Raw genomic sequence first — 16,712 nt, forward strand, 5'->3', positions numbered from 1 at the left:
ATATAGATATAGATATATAGATATATATAGATATATATATAGATATACACACACACACAAAAGGCACAGGGTGAGTTGAATATGAAGGGATAATATCTAAAAAAAAAATCAATTTAAGGGATAAGACAGGAATATATCGAGAGAGGGAGAAAGGGTGAGACAGAATGGGGTAAATTATATCACATAAAAGTGACAAGAAAAAGTGTTTCTGTAGGAAGGGAAGAGGGGGCAGGTGAGGGGGAATCACTAAATCTTGCTCTCATCAGATTTGACCTGAGGATGGAATACCATATACACTCAATTAGGTATCTTACCTCACAGGAAAGAGGGAGGAAGAAGATAAAAAAGGGGGGATGATAGAAGGCAGGGAAGATGCGGGGAGGAGGTAATCAAAAACAACCAGTTTCAAAAGGGGACAGGGTCAAGGGAGAAAATTCAATAAAGGGGGATAGGTTAGGAAGGAGCAAAACATAGTTAATCTTCCACAACATGAGTATTGTGGAATGGTTTTACATAATGATACGCAGGTGGCCTATGTTGAATTGCTTGCCTTCTTAGGGAGGGTGGGTGGGGAGTGAAGAGGGGAGAGAATTTGGAACTCAAAGCTTTTTAAAAACAGACGTTCAAAAAACAAAAAAAAAGAAATCATTTAGTCTAAATGCACATTTTTTGGATGAGGAAACTCATACAGAGGACATGACTTCCTTATGGTCGTGTAGTAAGTTAGTAGAAAAGACAGGATGAGTCTAATGTCCCCAGAATCCCAACTCTAAATCCTTTACATTATGTTATACTGTACTATTTACATTGAAAAACAATAAAATTATACATGTAATAATGCAATATGGCATTTTTTTTGCTAAAAACTAAAGACATGTTCACATCCATTCATCAAAGTCATCAACAGTGTCTAAAAAGCCCTGTTATGTGCAGAAGCAGCTAGATTCAAAGTTCCTATGACATAATATCCTTTAGAATACTTGGAGAATTTTTTTTAAACTTCTTGGGTAGAAGAGAAATATGACTGCATATTCCTTCCTTTCTTTTTGTCTGTCCCCCCCCCCCCCCATAATACACCTGGGAGAGGGGAGTATATGACTTTTTGATCCTTTCAGGAAAGTTGTTTACACTTTGGAATATGCAATCTGATTAGCCGTATCATTATTTTGGCTTGCACAACTCTGATGTTAATAGTGCCTATAAAATTACATAGTCCTTTTATTATCTGGCTTTCCTGTGAAACTTACAAGTTAACTTATGGCTATAACGTTGTTGAAATCTTTGTTCCAAGGGACGAAACACACACACACAAGCACACGCAAACACACACAAACACACACACATACACACACACACATACATACGCACACAGGAGGGGAACTAGACCATAAATTTTACCCCAGAAGGATAAGCTTATAATGCTAGAGACAGAGTATTTAGAGCACGGATGGGTATGTTGTTATCATTAGTCATTACAGTATAGTTACAAATGAGAAAGGAGTGTATAACGTAATAGGGTTTATAATGGAAACAGCATGGTCTAATGAATGCAGATGCATAACATCAGGGCAAAGCTTGTGTTGGTAAATAACTTTTTAGAGGAAAGAGTAACTAAAGAGGAATGCGCATCTTTCAATACAGCCTAAAACATGTTTATTTTCACAGAGATTAGACACACATCGGAAGGGGGGAAAAAGGCAGCTGAGGTGAGACAGATCATATTACAACGTGGCTTCCATACAACTTAATAATGATAATCATAATTGTAGCTGATATTTATATACTTCTTTACATTTTCCAGAGTGCTTTATGTACCATTAACTCAGCTGAGCTCTACAACCACCATGTGAGAGGTAGGTACTACAGGCATTCTTATCACCATTTTTGTTGATAAGGAGACTGGGGTTCAGAGAGCTTAGCTGAAAATTGCCTATGGTTATAGAATTTTTCTGTGGTTACAGAGAGTCAGGATTCCATCTCAGTTGTTTCTCACTCCCAATGTACAGGACTCAATGTAGAGTTAGATAAAGTGCTGCAATATATATATATATATATATGTATATATTCATTTTGCTCCAAAATTAATACATAGAAAGTATGCAAAGGAAAGAAAAGAAGAGAGGAAAAAAATAAAAAAAAAACTTTATTTTGGTGTAAGAAAAATATGTCCAAGGTTTGTTTGCTCAGGCCACTTTTTGCCTAGACAATCTTTATTTTTTTTTTTTTTCCTAACAAGTCATTGAAAACAAGAAACAATAATACTTTTTCTTTTTTCAAAATTGGTTTCTGGTTGATCTATTAATAGAAATGTCTCTTTATCCATAAACTGTAAGTCAAAGGTGAGTGAGGCATCTAGGTAGAACAGGGGTAGAGGGCTGGACCTGGAAACAGAAAGACCTAAATTCAATCTGGCTTGAGAAGTTTACTAGCTGTGTGACCTTGGGCAAGTCACTTAACCTCTTTTTACCTCAGTTTCTTCATCTGTAAAATGGGAATGATGATGGGATTTACCTCTCAGGGATGTTGTAAGGGTGAAATGAGATAATATTAATTAAGCACTTAGCACAGTGCTTGGCACATAGTAGATGTTTTGTAAATGTTGGCTACTATTAGTAGCTATTATTAAGATAGCTGATAGACAGAAAATAATTTTGAGAGGGGGGGAAAGGGCAATAAAGCAAATTTTAAAAATTAGCATCAAGAAAGAGTCTTATAAATTATTTTATAGTTGGGGAAACATTAGTCCAGAGAGAGGAAGTGATTTACCCATTTGTCCAGATAGTTATGGAAAGATCTAGAACTAGGATTCAGGCCTCTTTAATCCCAATCCCTTGCACGGCAAGCCTTAAAAAGGGATAAAATAGGAAGCTGTTCACATGTTTTATTTTCAAATATGGAAAGAAAAACATATCTTCCTCCTTCCCACCACCACCTCCCTTATCCCCACCCCCATGTTTTAGCAGCTTCCACTGATATTTGTATTTTACCTGCATCAAACCAAGTATTGACTGGGAAGAGTCAAGTGTTAGCTAGCTAATACATTAGCAAGGAATAATTGAAGTGGTCAGGCTGGAGGAAGCAGGACCCTGAAGGTCACTTTAGATTGGGAATCAGAGATCAGGAAAAAGTCTAGAACTGGCATGCCCACTTAGAGAAATGTTGTATGTAGGTCCATGAGAGATCATTTGAAACTTGAAGATTGAGTGATATGGGGAGGTGATGGGAAAAAAGGTATCAAAAGGGGGTAAGGAGGCATCAAAGGTGGAGGGTTAGCATGGGGATGTATTTTATTTTTTGCCTGCAATTAAAGTTGTGACTAGCCCTGTAACTACTGAAAGTGGATCATTCGAACAGATGATCTGTTTGAAAGGCAACATGACATAATGGGTAAAGACTGGACTTGTAAGGAAGACCTCTGATCACATTTAGTCTCTGACACTTGCAAGCTCTGTGCACATGGGCCAGCCGGTTAGACTCTCAGCCTCAGTTTGCTCATTGTCCCTGCAAGCACTCTTCTCATCGTATTGTGGTGAGACGTATATACAGCATTTGGCAAACTTTAAAGCCCTTTGTAAATGTTAGCCAGGAATAAAAACCAAATCTAAGTCAACATCCCTGCTCTGATATAGCTAAAATATTTTTCCAGCTTGTTTTTCGGATTCAAGTGTTCCTCCCCCTACTCCCTCTCCATTTCTTCTCTTGGTCTATGAAGGAGAGTGAGGTGAGTAGAACTAATTTTGTCCCATTAGCAGAGCCTGTTTCATCATTGAAGCCACTGCCTTCTGTGCTGCCCTAATCATTGCTAACCAAACGTTATTTCCCACAAACCACTCTTTTTGGGGACACCTGTTCCCACAGTGACTCCATCTCTCTGGATGCAAAGAAATGCACTTGGCGGCAACAAAGAGGAACATATGGCTTGAAGGGAGTAGTGGTCCCAGGAAAGAATCTCTCCTCCCATGCCTTTTATTGCACACTTGTTTCCTTCTTAATTTCTGGTCACTTATTTCTATCCTTTGGAGGGTTTTTGTTTTGTTTGGTTTTTTCATTTTTTTTTTTACACAAAAGGCTTCCTGTTGGTCATCAAAGAATAAGGTTCCCACCCTGCCTTATCTGAACTAGCCCCACCCCACCCCCTTTTTTTAGTTTTCTATAGATAAACAATTCATTATGAGGTGTATGTGGGGGGAAGGGAGGCAAGGCAGGTAGTCATAGGTCCCCTAGTACTGTACAGTTTTAACATGCCTGTCTCCTGAAAGATTCTCCTGAATCTGCTAATATGGGTCAACCTGGTTTTGTGTTTAATATAGCAGTACAGCCTGGGTCAAACAGAGGTCTATTACTCCTTGAAAGGAGTATATCAGATTACAATGACCAAAGCCCAGATGGACAAGTGTATTTGCCATTCACAGTCATCACGTGTGAAAGGCAGAAAGAAAGATAGACTGATAGGAACGATGAAGTCAGCTCTTTCCACTTCCCATTCTCAGTAATGTTATGTTAAGCAACTTTATTAACACCCCCTTGTTCCTGAGTACCTCACTATACTCCTACCTATCATAATCTGATAGAGGCCTACTCATTCAACTACCTTCTTGCCCTGCCTGCACTGTGTGCTAGGACGGTACTGGGAAATGAGGTTACAAAAACAAAAATAAAACACTATCAAAGAGAATTATTGTACTCTTCCTTTCTGGGAAACAACATATGAACACATGAAATAAGTTAATGAAATTTGCTTATGTATATGTGTGTCTGTATTTCTTACATGTATTTTCACATGTGTGTATATACATTCTTGTGTATATTTTATATAAACATGTGTATACACGCATATAAATATATATGTGTGTATGTATATATATGTATATACAGACACATGCACATACATACATATAAATAAATAATAACAAAGTGATTTCAGTAGAATAATTAATAATGGGAAAATCTTGAAAAGCCTCATGTGGGAGATTGCTACTTGAGCTGCTATCACAATAAGTATTTCTTTTCTAAATGGAGAGTTTTTAAATGTAGACACATCATAAGTCATCATAACTACAGAAAGGGAGTTTGAAGGAACAACTTTAAATTCCCTCTCTCTTAATGCCTTTTATTTTATAACCTTGGATAAAGGAGTTATACTTTTCTTTATTTGGCTTATAGGAAGATTTTGGATTCTTGGGAAATTGGGTCTATTTGGGTCTGTTGGAAAAGGAAGAGCTTTAGTGGGAGTATTTGGGCCTATGAAATGAGGTAAAGGAAAACAAATGTTGTCAGAAGGTAACCAGATAAGGGAGAATTGACCCGAACCTCCCTCTCTGCTGTGTGTCCACAAAGGATGGGGGATCAGTGCAGAACCTTGTGAACAGACTTATGTAGTAGGCATAAGATAAATAGGAGACTGCTGCAGGTCAGAGATTGATAGGAACATATTAAAAACAAACCTCCAGAGGACAGAAGGAGTTCAGGGATGGGAACCTATATTTTTGCTCTTTTTGCTGTAACCACATTTTTTTCTCTTTGACCTTAGCAAAGATATTTCTCTGTCTCTGTCTCTCTGTCTCTCTGTCTCTGTCTCTGTCTCTCTCTGTCTCTCTCTCTCTCTCTGTCTCTCTGTCACTCTGTCTCTCTCTCTCTCTTTCTCTCTCTCCCCCTCTTTTTCCATCACTTTCCTCCCTCTCTCTATTTCTCCCCTCTCATGTACTCTCCTTCCACTACTTCTCTTTTACTCTGTTAATGGCAGGACACCACTGTGTGTGTGTGTGTGTGTGTGTGTGTGTGTGTGTGTGTGTATGTATTCTTACTTAACAAAAGCTCAGATATTCTTGGTGCATATCCATATGGCCAGAAGAATGATAAACAGAGTGTGGTACATAAGGACATACAATTAAGAGGCTAGGAAGCTGTTCCCATGGAGATCAGAGGTCAGGGATCAACCAGGAGAGGGGGATAGGAGACCAGAGATCTAGATCATGTACAGAAAGTCAGGGGGCTAATCAGGTTGGACAAAGTACCTGTCCTTAAATAGAGAGGAAGCTAGGGAATGGAAAGGTAGATCCAGGGGAAAGCAGCATATTCCCCATATAAATTTTAAAAGGTATATGTATAAAAGGCAGCCATGCTCTGTCTTTCATGGATATGCTCTTATACTCCCATCTTTGGTTGCCTCTTCTTGTGCCAGTTCCTTGCCCTACACTACATATCCCAGGAATAAGTGAAGGAGAGTGCAGTGAGAACAGGATGATAACGCAAATGAACATGCCAGTAACTTTTTGTGCAATGGAAAAACGTTATTGAAATAGGATGTTGGGAACAAAGAGACCATGAAGGTCCAACTTCCACCAGGTGGAACATTCTAATTCTATATGAAGTCCTATGGAAGCATAGGCCTTAGTTAAGGAATGGGTCAAAACAAAGAATAAATAGAATCAGTTCATGTAAACTGGTTGATTTTCAAAACTTCTCCATTACTCTGCATTCTTCTCTCTTTTTTCCCTTCTGAATTATTTCAGAGGAAAGATTCCTACTCTCTGGAGCAACTAGTCCCACTACCTTTGCCTTTGATTCCACCTCCTTCACCATCCTCTAGAACCTTCTTGTAGCAATCATGCCCTGTATCCCATGCATCTTCAAACTCTCCCTCTCCACGTGGCTCTTTCTCATTCCATTAGTAACCTGCTCAGCCCTCCCTGCCCTAGTTCCAGGCTCAGATTATCCCTGTAGATTGATTGACACAATATATCATAGTCGTGTTTGGTTTGTTACCACAGGCTTTTTGGGAAGGAGACATGGAAGATTTGGCAATCTCTCAGTGGTCCTTAGTATTGGCATTTATTTTCACATAGTGTCTGTCCTCACTCTGCATGGCAGAAGTCAGTTCCAAAGTCCAGGGACTCTATCTGGGACTGAAAACAAGGCTACTCATACACTTTGGGACTTCTCTCCAAGCTAAGGGACTCGACCCCTCAGGGAGGTCTGTGGCTTGAATACTGGGGCTCTGGGGAGGGGAGCATAAGCAAAGGGCCTGGGCTTGAGTTGAGTTTTGCCCTGGTGGATTTTACCCTGTGGCATGTTTTCTCCACCTTTAGGGTAAATCCTGAGCGTATTCCCAAGGTCCCAGAGTGATGTGTGCAGGTCTAGGGAAGCTGTAATGGCTTCTTTCCTGAATCTATTGCCACAACACTTTTCAATCACACACACACACACACACACACACACAAACACACACACACACACTGCCTTCTCTTTGTGATTAGACTTTCTTAAACTATCTTACTAATTCTCTTATCCCTTGCACAGCCCTTGCTCCATGAATGAAACTTTTTTTGATCATCCTAGCTAGGGATTGCCTTTCTTCCTTTGGGTAAAAAAAAAGTATTTTGTACCTCATCCATGCACTTAGACTCTATTTTTCTACTATAGTTATTTATGTATTTGTCTCACCTGCTAGATTGTAAACTCCCTATACCCAAAAGAGCAGGACCCATATCTTATTCATTCTTGTTTTCCCCAAGGGCTTAGTATAATATTCTCCTGCACATAATACGTTGTAAATGTTTGTTGAATAAAAATGGCTGACTTTATGTAGGATTTAAGGTTTATAGAGAGCTCCACGGTCATTACCTGTTTTAATCTTTACAACAAATTTATGCTGGTATAGTATCAGAATAGAGGTTAGTATATATCACTATATAGTATCAGAATACAGTTTATTTTATATCAGTAGATATTATCAGAATGTAGTTATGCACAAGGTGTCAGAATATAGGTTAATTTAATTTGGGGGACCTTATTTAATTCTTCATTGAATTTTTAAACCTTTTTCTTGTCAGTAACTGATGCTGATAAATGAACTGCAATTATTTTATTTTATTTGTTTTATTTTTGCAGATGCTTATGAACAATAGCATAATACAAAATGACCATATTCCATGTGATACAATATTTTTGTTGCCTTTGGATATATGATAAAAATAACTCAGGTAACTCTTTTTTCCCACTCTAAGAAGTACCTTTGAGTCATCTTACCATTTAGGTGGAACTTCTGTCTTTCTCCTGGATTCATCAAGAATACCAAGACTGATATAATTCAACTCATCTTCCCCTGTCCTTCCCCCTTTGCCCTTCCCCCTTCCCCTCCCCCTCTCCCTCCCCTCTCCTTCCTTTCTTTTTTTCTTCTTTCCTTTCCTTTTTTCTTTTTTATATTCCTTCTTTCTTTCCTTTCTTCTGCCCTCCCTCCCTCCCCCTTTCCCTCCTTCCTTCCTTCCTTTCTTCCTTCCTTCTTTCCCTCCTTCCTTCCTTCTTCCTTCCTTCCTTCTTTCCTTCCTTCCTTCCTTCTTCATGAGTTGCTATAGCCAAAGATTTTGCCATAAGAGCCCAATCAATGGGCAATGGCCTTCTTTGTATTTCCCTGGGCTGGTCCTTGGCAATCAGACACAGACGGTTTGTGGGATAATTCTCAAACTTTCCAATATTATAGCACCTTATAGAGCTTATGGTCTGCTTCACCACCCAAGGTCATTTCCATGCCATTAGAAAGTCTCAAAGTAGGACAATAATGATGATGATGGTGATGATGATGGTGGTGGTGTTGGTAACGATAATGATGGTGGTAATGATTGGCAAAGACATCCTTTATCACAATAATCCTGAGAGGAAGGGAGGAGCAGGTATTATTTCCTGTAAGTCACCTGACAACATCCACTTTACAACTTCCAATAATGAGTGACTCATTGCTTTTCTATTCCACTTTTGGTCAGCTTTAATTGTTGAAAACTTCCCTTATATGCAGCTGAAATCAGTCTCTTTTGCAATTTCCACCCATTGTTCCTAGTTCTGCCTTCTGGAGCCAAATACAACATGTCTAATGTCTCAAAGACAGTTTTTCAAATGCTTGAAGAGGGTTATCATAGCTGTCCCCTCCCCCTCCCCCCAGTCTTCTCCAGGCTAAATATCTTTAGTTTCTTCATCCCATCCTTGTATGGCATGGTTTCAAATCTCTACTGCATCCTGGGAACCCTCCTTCAGGCATTGTCTAGATTGTCAATGCCTTTCCTTATAATTAACAGAAGTGAAAATAGTGCTAAGGCTTAGTACTACAATTTCTGAATCCCATTTCATGGTCCTTCTGCCAAACTTCAGTATTTCTTTAAAGATAGACTTTTTGAGATTTTTGAAATGTGGTACATTTCATTTCTGTCCATAGGGACTTTTAAAAGATCACACAAGCAAACATATACTAGGAATTTCTGTCTAAAAACTCAATTTAAAATATTGTTAGTCTAGTGATATAATTAGAACCTGACTATTCATTCCTTCTCCTTTGACCAGAGAATTCAGTTGAATGCTATTTATTTTTCTTACTTGATTAGCAAATACAGAAGTTTATGCATCTAGCCACTGTTTATCTGCATAGTTGAAAACAGGATATATCACTAGGTCAGATGTTCCTCTGAACTAACAAATCTTTAGCAATAAACAGAGCTCAGTAAAATCATCTCAAATGACTGCCCTTTTCTCTCCCTCTCTTTCATTTGGGTGGGAAATCAGATTGCAAATTAACTTTAAAGAATGTGATGCCCATTTCAGCCTTTGAAGGCCTGAGGTTATTTTAAAGTTTGAACATATTGACTTTGTCACTAAACTCTGGATTGAACTCCCTGTGTTAGACTGTGTGTGTGTGTGTGTGTGTGTGTGTGTGTGTGTATGTGTGTATTTGAAAAAAAACAAAGCCATCCTGGATAGAACTAAAAAAAATCTTCATCCTTCTTGTATTTAAATGAATCTGTCTGAGAGGTGCTGATATTGTGACAGATACATAGCACAGTAATAACACGCACCATGGTACTACATTTAAAAAGATTAACCAAAATGAGTTTTCATTTGAACCGGAAAAAGTTGGCAAATGCCAAGCTGTGGGCAAAATTCATTTCTGTCTTGTGCGTTTCTGAACGCTGGTATAAATCTGAACACTTTATCTAGGAGAAAGCTGCCTCGTTTCAATTATAATCAATTATCATTCAGCCATTCTTCCAATTGTCTAGAGAATGAGATCGGCATGTTCCCCTTTTATAACTGAAGATTTCCAAAAGGAATATTGCTCAAAGAACTAAGTAGTGCTGGGGGGTGGAGATTGAATTCTGATTTTGATACAGAGTTCAGAACATAAGGATGTATGTGAGAAATCCTTGGGTTTTTTTACATAATTAGCTAGACAGCCATCTTAAACATGTAATATTTATTCTTCATAAATGTAGGGTTCTTATGTAGTGACCATTGAGTTTCCTATTAGAATGACATTGTGATGGTGGTTTCAATTCTTAGGGAAGGGATAAATAGAGGTATAACTTAACTTATCAACTGGTTACATTCCCAAAGTAGCATTGTTTGGAACTCTAAATGCATTTTTCTGGGAGGAACAATGTAATAAATGGTGAGTAGATGATATCATTGCTAGACTTGTACCCAAAGAGATAAAAGAAAAAGAACAAATAAAGAGGAAAATGACCCAATATGCACACACAAATGTTTATACAGCACTTTTAGCAGTAGCAATGAACCAGAAACAAAAGGAGTGCCCATCAATTGGGGAATAACTGACAAAATTATGGTATATAAAGTGTGATGCAATGATATTAAGTTGTAAGAAATGATGAAAGGGATAATTTAAATAAAGCCCATGAAGACTTGTGCAGAATGAAAGGAGAAGAACCAGAAGAATAATTCATGCATAACAATAGCGTAAAAACTAATTCCTTTGAAAGACTTATAAATTTGGATGAATGTAATGATCGACTATGATTCCAGAGGACTAATGATAAAACATGCAATCTATTTCTTGACAGAGCACTGATGGACCCAGAATGTAGAAGGAGACACTTTTTTTGTCAATTGAGGAGCAACTAGCTGAATTGTGAGAACTTCAGAGAGTTGACAATATGGATTTTTCATCACAGTCATGCTTGAATATTGTTCATAGCTAGGTTCTGATTAGTGTGAATAATGAATCCTGTGAAGTGCTCGTATTATCCAAATTCTTTCTGCACACTTCCATTGTGCTGAAACAAATAGCTATATTTTATGTAATTATAATTGCTAATAGAATGAATTAAAATGTTGTTTAGTCATTCGGTTGTATCCTATTCTTCATGATCCCATAGACCCTTAGCATGCCAATACTGTCTAATGGGTTTTCTTGGCAAAGATACTGTAATGGTTTGCCATTTCTTTCTCTAGTGGATTAAAACTAGGTGACTTGCCCAGGGTCATACAACTAGTGCCTGAGGCCAGAACTGAACTCAGATTCTCCTGAGTTCAGACTCTGGACTCTAGCCACTGAGTCACCTAGCTGCCTCTGTGAATACAAATACATACATACTACCATTTTACAATATTCACTATTTGCACTAATTGGAGGAGATGGAATTTGGAGTGGGAAAGGGGAAGGTAGTCATAAAAAAATTATATATCTGTGAAATATTGAAGAATTTTGAATTATGCTTCAATAAGACTTCCCAGGTACTTGAAACAGAACTACACTGTATTATAAAAGCTATAGAACTTAGCTACCATTTATAAGTGATGTTTTTACGGAGAAAAAGCATTACAAGTTCTATCTTAGAATTCCAGAATTTCCCTCTGCGGTAGGGAATTGGGAGATTATCAGTAACTGGCATAGAGTGATAAGGAAAGAAGTCAGATTACAAGTTACTGAGGAATGGAGGCATGATGTTAAAATGGGAGCAGCAGAGGTGGACCGTAGCCTCTAGAAATTTAGCAGCAGAGGATAAATGGGTGATGAGACAATAGCTAGAGATAGCTGAGGAGAGCTTGAAGATGGAAGAGCATGTGGAACAATTGAGGAAACAAAGTCCCAATGGAAATAAGGAAGGATGACACCCTTCTACCTTTTCAGAGTGATCCTTGGCACCCTAAAACTCTCAAGCCACTCTTTATAACTTTCACGAAGATCCTTCCCCCATCTATATCTATTTCTATATCTTTACGTATATATATATATATATATATATGTATATGTGTGTGTATCTATACATACATATATATACATACATATATACATATATACATATATACATATATACATATGTGTGTATGTGTGTATATATGTATGTGTATATATATATAAAAATTTCCCATGACTCTTCCTTCAAGTCTTTACTATGTGGCTGTCTAAGAAGCTACACTAATACATGCTGAATTGTTGTAAGGGGTCAAATACGGTTTAAGTATACCTAGGTAACATATCTACAGGTCTCCAGTCCTTAAATCCAAAGAAAAGACTACTGTGAACATCTCAGACACCAGGAAGGAATGTGGGCTTAGGTGGCACTCTGTCCTTAGCCAATTTGCAATCTTACCAGATGAATGGCTTCCTACTTCATGTATACTTAGGGTCAGCTCAGTCATATGGACAGTATTTGTTATCTCCTGATTGTCTCAAAGCTGGGAGGGAAGCAATAATAGCTGAGGTAGAAATAAAATGTTCCTCTTCAATGTGCTTGGAAGTCTACAGTGCTTGTGTTTCCTTAGATATCAACCTGGGCTCAATAATACCCTTTTATGAGCAGTCACTTTCTTCTAAGGTCTCCAAAGTCAGTCATAATCAAATGTAATGACTATTTTTTGTTTTTTTCCCAAATTTTATTCAATATGAAACATACCTATACAGTTTTTATTGAGGAGGTTGACCACATCCACGACCAAATCCACCTCTAAAATGGAATTCTGTTATTGACCTAGCCCCAACCTCAGCCTTCTTGTCAGCACCAGGGGCAACACCGCTTCCTCTGTATGTGTTTCTGTGAGCTTCACCCCAGTAAGCTGGGCAGGTTGCTTGCCCTCCAGACCTTTGGGCCTTGGCCTTCCTGTCTCAGGGAGACTTCTGTGGAGTGTGGCAGGTACAATCTCAGGGGCAGGTGAAAGTAATCCCGGAGGTACGGAATGCCCTCATTGGTGAGGTAAGAGTAGAAATGCCTCTATGTGAAGTACTTCTTAACATAGCTACAAGACTTTAGAAACTGCATGGCCTTCATGACATGGAGACTGGGCACATTCTTGTCTGACAGCTCTAGGTGCTTTGGCATGTGGACATCCTTCCTAGCTACTATTATTCCCTCCTTACAAAGAAATTCATAGATGACAATTCAGTTCTTCTTGGGCATCAACATCTTGGCAGTGGTAGTGGATGATGGTCTAGATGGAGCCCAGGATAAAAAGGCTGTAATGGCTAATTTTAACTGTGCTACGTAATCTCAAACTCATTCAAGAAAGAGAAAGAAGACTATCTATGTATCTATCTATCTATCTATCAAAACAGAGACACAAAGACAAAGAGAGAGAGAGACATAGATAGACAGAGATAGAGAGACAGAGACAGAAAGTAGACAGGTTGTATTTGATCTTTGTTTTCAAAGAGGACCATGACATCAGGAAACTGATGACATGATTTGCAGTGGACTTTGATTTGAGTGAGGGACAGCTGTGCAAGGTCACCAGCCTTACTTTCTCCTCCAAAGCCATCTGAGTCCAGTGGCTTGATATTCCTCAGATGGCCAAGGATATGATGGGAGACCCTGGCCCCTTCAGGCCAAGGCCTTTCCAGGTTCTTACTTTGAGTGAGGTAACACCCATTCAGTGAATAGGCCTCTTAAAGAAGTGAGTCAAGGGATGGCCCCTTTAATTAGAAAAAAAGATAATAAAACACACTGGGAGAGCAGGACCCTCAGGGTTGCTGCTCAAAAAAGAAACAGTTACCATTGACATTCACTCTGAGCCAGGAGGGCTCAAAATATAGCCATTAACTACATATACAGACGCATACAAAGAAAGAAAAGAAAATATGGTCCTGGCCCCTCCACTAACTAGTTAGGTATCTTAGGCTTTAATTTAAAATTAACTCTGAAGTCAGATTACTTGGGTTAAAGGCCTCAGTTCTTCATCTGTAAAATGAGGAAGATGCACTGAATCCAAGATCTCCTCTAGCATAAATGTCTCAGGATTTCATGAATCTGATTTTCAGCATTCTTATACTCTCTGTCTGTCTTCTTACACGAATTAAGGTACAGGCTATTCTATGGGCCTGATGATTTTAAACATCTTTTCTGAAGTTTGTCTTTGACAAATATATCAGGAAACATATGGCTGCATTGTCTGGACAGATGGCTGGTAGGGTCTATGCAGCCTCTGTTGTTGATGAAGTTGCTTCAGTACAAAGAACCTCTTAAAGGTAACTTCATTATTTGCAGTAACGAATTTAGAAAATGCTCAGTAACTCTGTTGCCCAGGGTCAACACCAACAAATACTCCTCAGGCAGGTATCAAATGGGTACTCTCAAATAAACTTTTTAAGAAACTTCAGGCTTATAAAAGGAAACTCATCATCTGGAAGTTTCACCTTTAAACTGATTATTCCTACTACCCAAGTCCTATTTTCAGTTATTTGTACCTTTTGGAGAAATACAAGAGCTGACAATGCCCTCTAAACTTTTGTACCCTAGGGCAAAGCTCCAATCATTCCGTCCTAGTTATACTTCTGCCTTAAAATGTTAGGTGAATAACAATAATAGCTAACATTTATATATTGCCTTAAGTTTTGCAAAGTTCTATATATATATATATATATATATATATATATATATATATATATATATATATATACATAAAATCTCATTTGATTACCTATTACCATTTATGAACCTAAGCTCTTCTAGGTGGATTTCACCAAATGGGCATCCTGCTGCTTGAACAGAACACACACTGTTTCATATATGCTCAGCATATTGAGCGTAAATAATGTCTTGAATGCAACACAATGTCAATTGCAATATTAGATGGCTTTACATAAATTCAGCTTTAATGGAGCAAGGCCAAATCTCACCAAATGGACCTTTTTATCTTCCCAAGCCATGCAATAAAGGCTAAATGGGGGTTGGAGGTGAGTTTTACGCCTTGTGTACAAGACATCACCATACCCAGTCTGCCTTTACTTGCCTGTTCTTATCTACTTAAGAGTAAAGCCTAAAGTAAACAACCATCAGGAGATACCAGCTGTTCTAAGAGTCTCTATCTGGGGCCAAGGAGTTGTATAATCACAGCCATATATACGGCTATAGGGGAATTATTTATGTTCTATGCCACAGTATGTTCCTGCTGCATAAAAAAATTAGTAACTAAATCCATCTCTAACAGTCTTAAAAAATAACATGAGTTCATAGAGGGTTCAGATACTGGGTGCTAACACATTTATGACTTAGAAATAGATAATCTGGGGATTAAAGCAGATCAGTAAGAATGAAAAAATGTAAAGTCTTATTCTTAGATGCTTTAACTGTAGTAAAATAGGGCACCAGACAAAGTCAAATTGGGTGGGCAGTGCCAGGCACTGTGCTAAGTACTGGGGATACAAAGAAAAGGAAAAAAAAATAGCCCTTGCTCTTCAGAAGCTTAGATTAACAGGGAAGATAATATACAAATAACTATACACGACTCACTATATGCAGGATAAATTGGAGATAGTCAACAAGGCAAAAGCACTGGCATTAAAAGGAGTCAAGAAAGCCTTCCTAGAGAAGGTGGAATTTTAACAGGGACTTGAAGGAAGCCTGGTAAATCAGGAGGCAGAAATGAGGAAAGAGAGAATTCCAGGTGTAGGGAATAGCCAGTGAAAATGCCCAGGTTGGGGAGATGGAATGTCTTGTTTGGGGAACAGAAAGAGGGTTAGTATCATTGGATTATGACATATGTTGAAGGGAAAAAAAGTGTAAGAAGACTGGAATGGTAGGAGGTAGCCAGGCTATGAAGTCCTTTGTATGCCAAACCAATGAGGAGTGACATAATTAGACATGAGCTTTAGGAAGATCATTTTGACAGTCAAGTAGAGGATTGGGCTGGGAAGAGACTTGAAGAAGAGAGACCAAACAGCACATCGATGCCATAATCAAGATATGAGGTGGTGAGAATCTACATTGTTGTAGAAGAGAATTGGCATGACATGGAAATGGATGGAATGTGAGGGTAAGAGAAAGTGAGGAGACAGGGATGCTACCTAGGTTGTGAGGCTAGGTAGCTGGAAGGATGGTGATATCCTCCATGGTGACAGGAAAAGTTAGGTAGAAGGGAGAGTTTGGAGGGAAAGAAAGATGATGAGTTCTGTTTAGGATAGGTTTGGTTTAAGACGTCTACTGGACATTCAGTTTGAGATGTCTAAAAGGCAGGTGCAGTTGCGAGCTAGAGGTCAGTGGAGAGATTAGGGAAGAATAGGTAGATTTGAGAATCATCAGCATAGATATGATAATTAAATCCAGGGGAGGTTATGACATTACCAAGTAAAGTAGTACAGAGGGAAAAGAGAGGAGGGCCCAGGACAGAGTCCTGTAGGATACCTACAGTTACCCCATGTAACAGCTAGATAAAGGAAAATGGTTGCTCAGAATCTCTCATATAATAAATTTCTATGTGATATTATCCTCTTTTCCTTATAATATTCTTTTATGTAGTTTAACCTCCCTAGACTTTCTTTAAACATAGACCATCATTTCCAACTATTTAGCTATTTTTATTCCACTCCTCTGAGTCTTTTCCAGATTCTTAAGTTCCTGTCTTTATTAGTAATATGCTTGCTGCTTCCTATGTACAGAATGTTTGGTGGCCTAGGCAACAGCCAGATTTCACAGAGGAAGTCTGATTATGGCCCT

Source organism: Trichosurus vulpecula, chromosome 4, assembly GCF_011100635.1.
Source record: "Trichosurus vulpecula isolate mTriVul1 chromosome 4, mTriVul1.pri, whole genome shotgun sequence".
Taxonomy (NCBI): Eukaryota; Metazoa; Chordata; class Mammalia; order Diprotodontia; family Phalangeridae; genus Trichosurus; species Trichosurus vulpecula.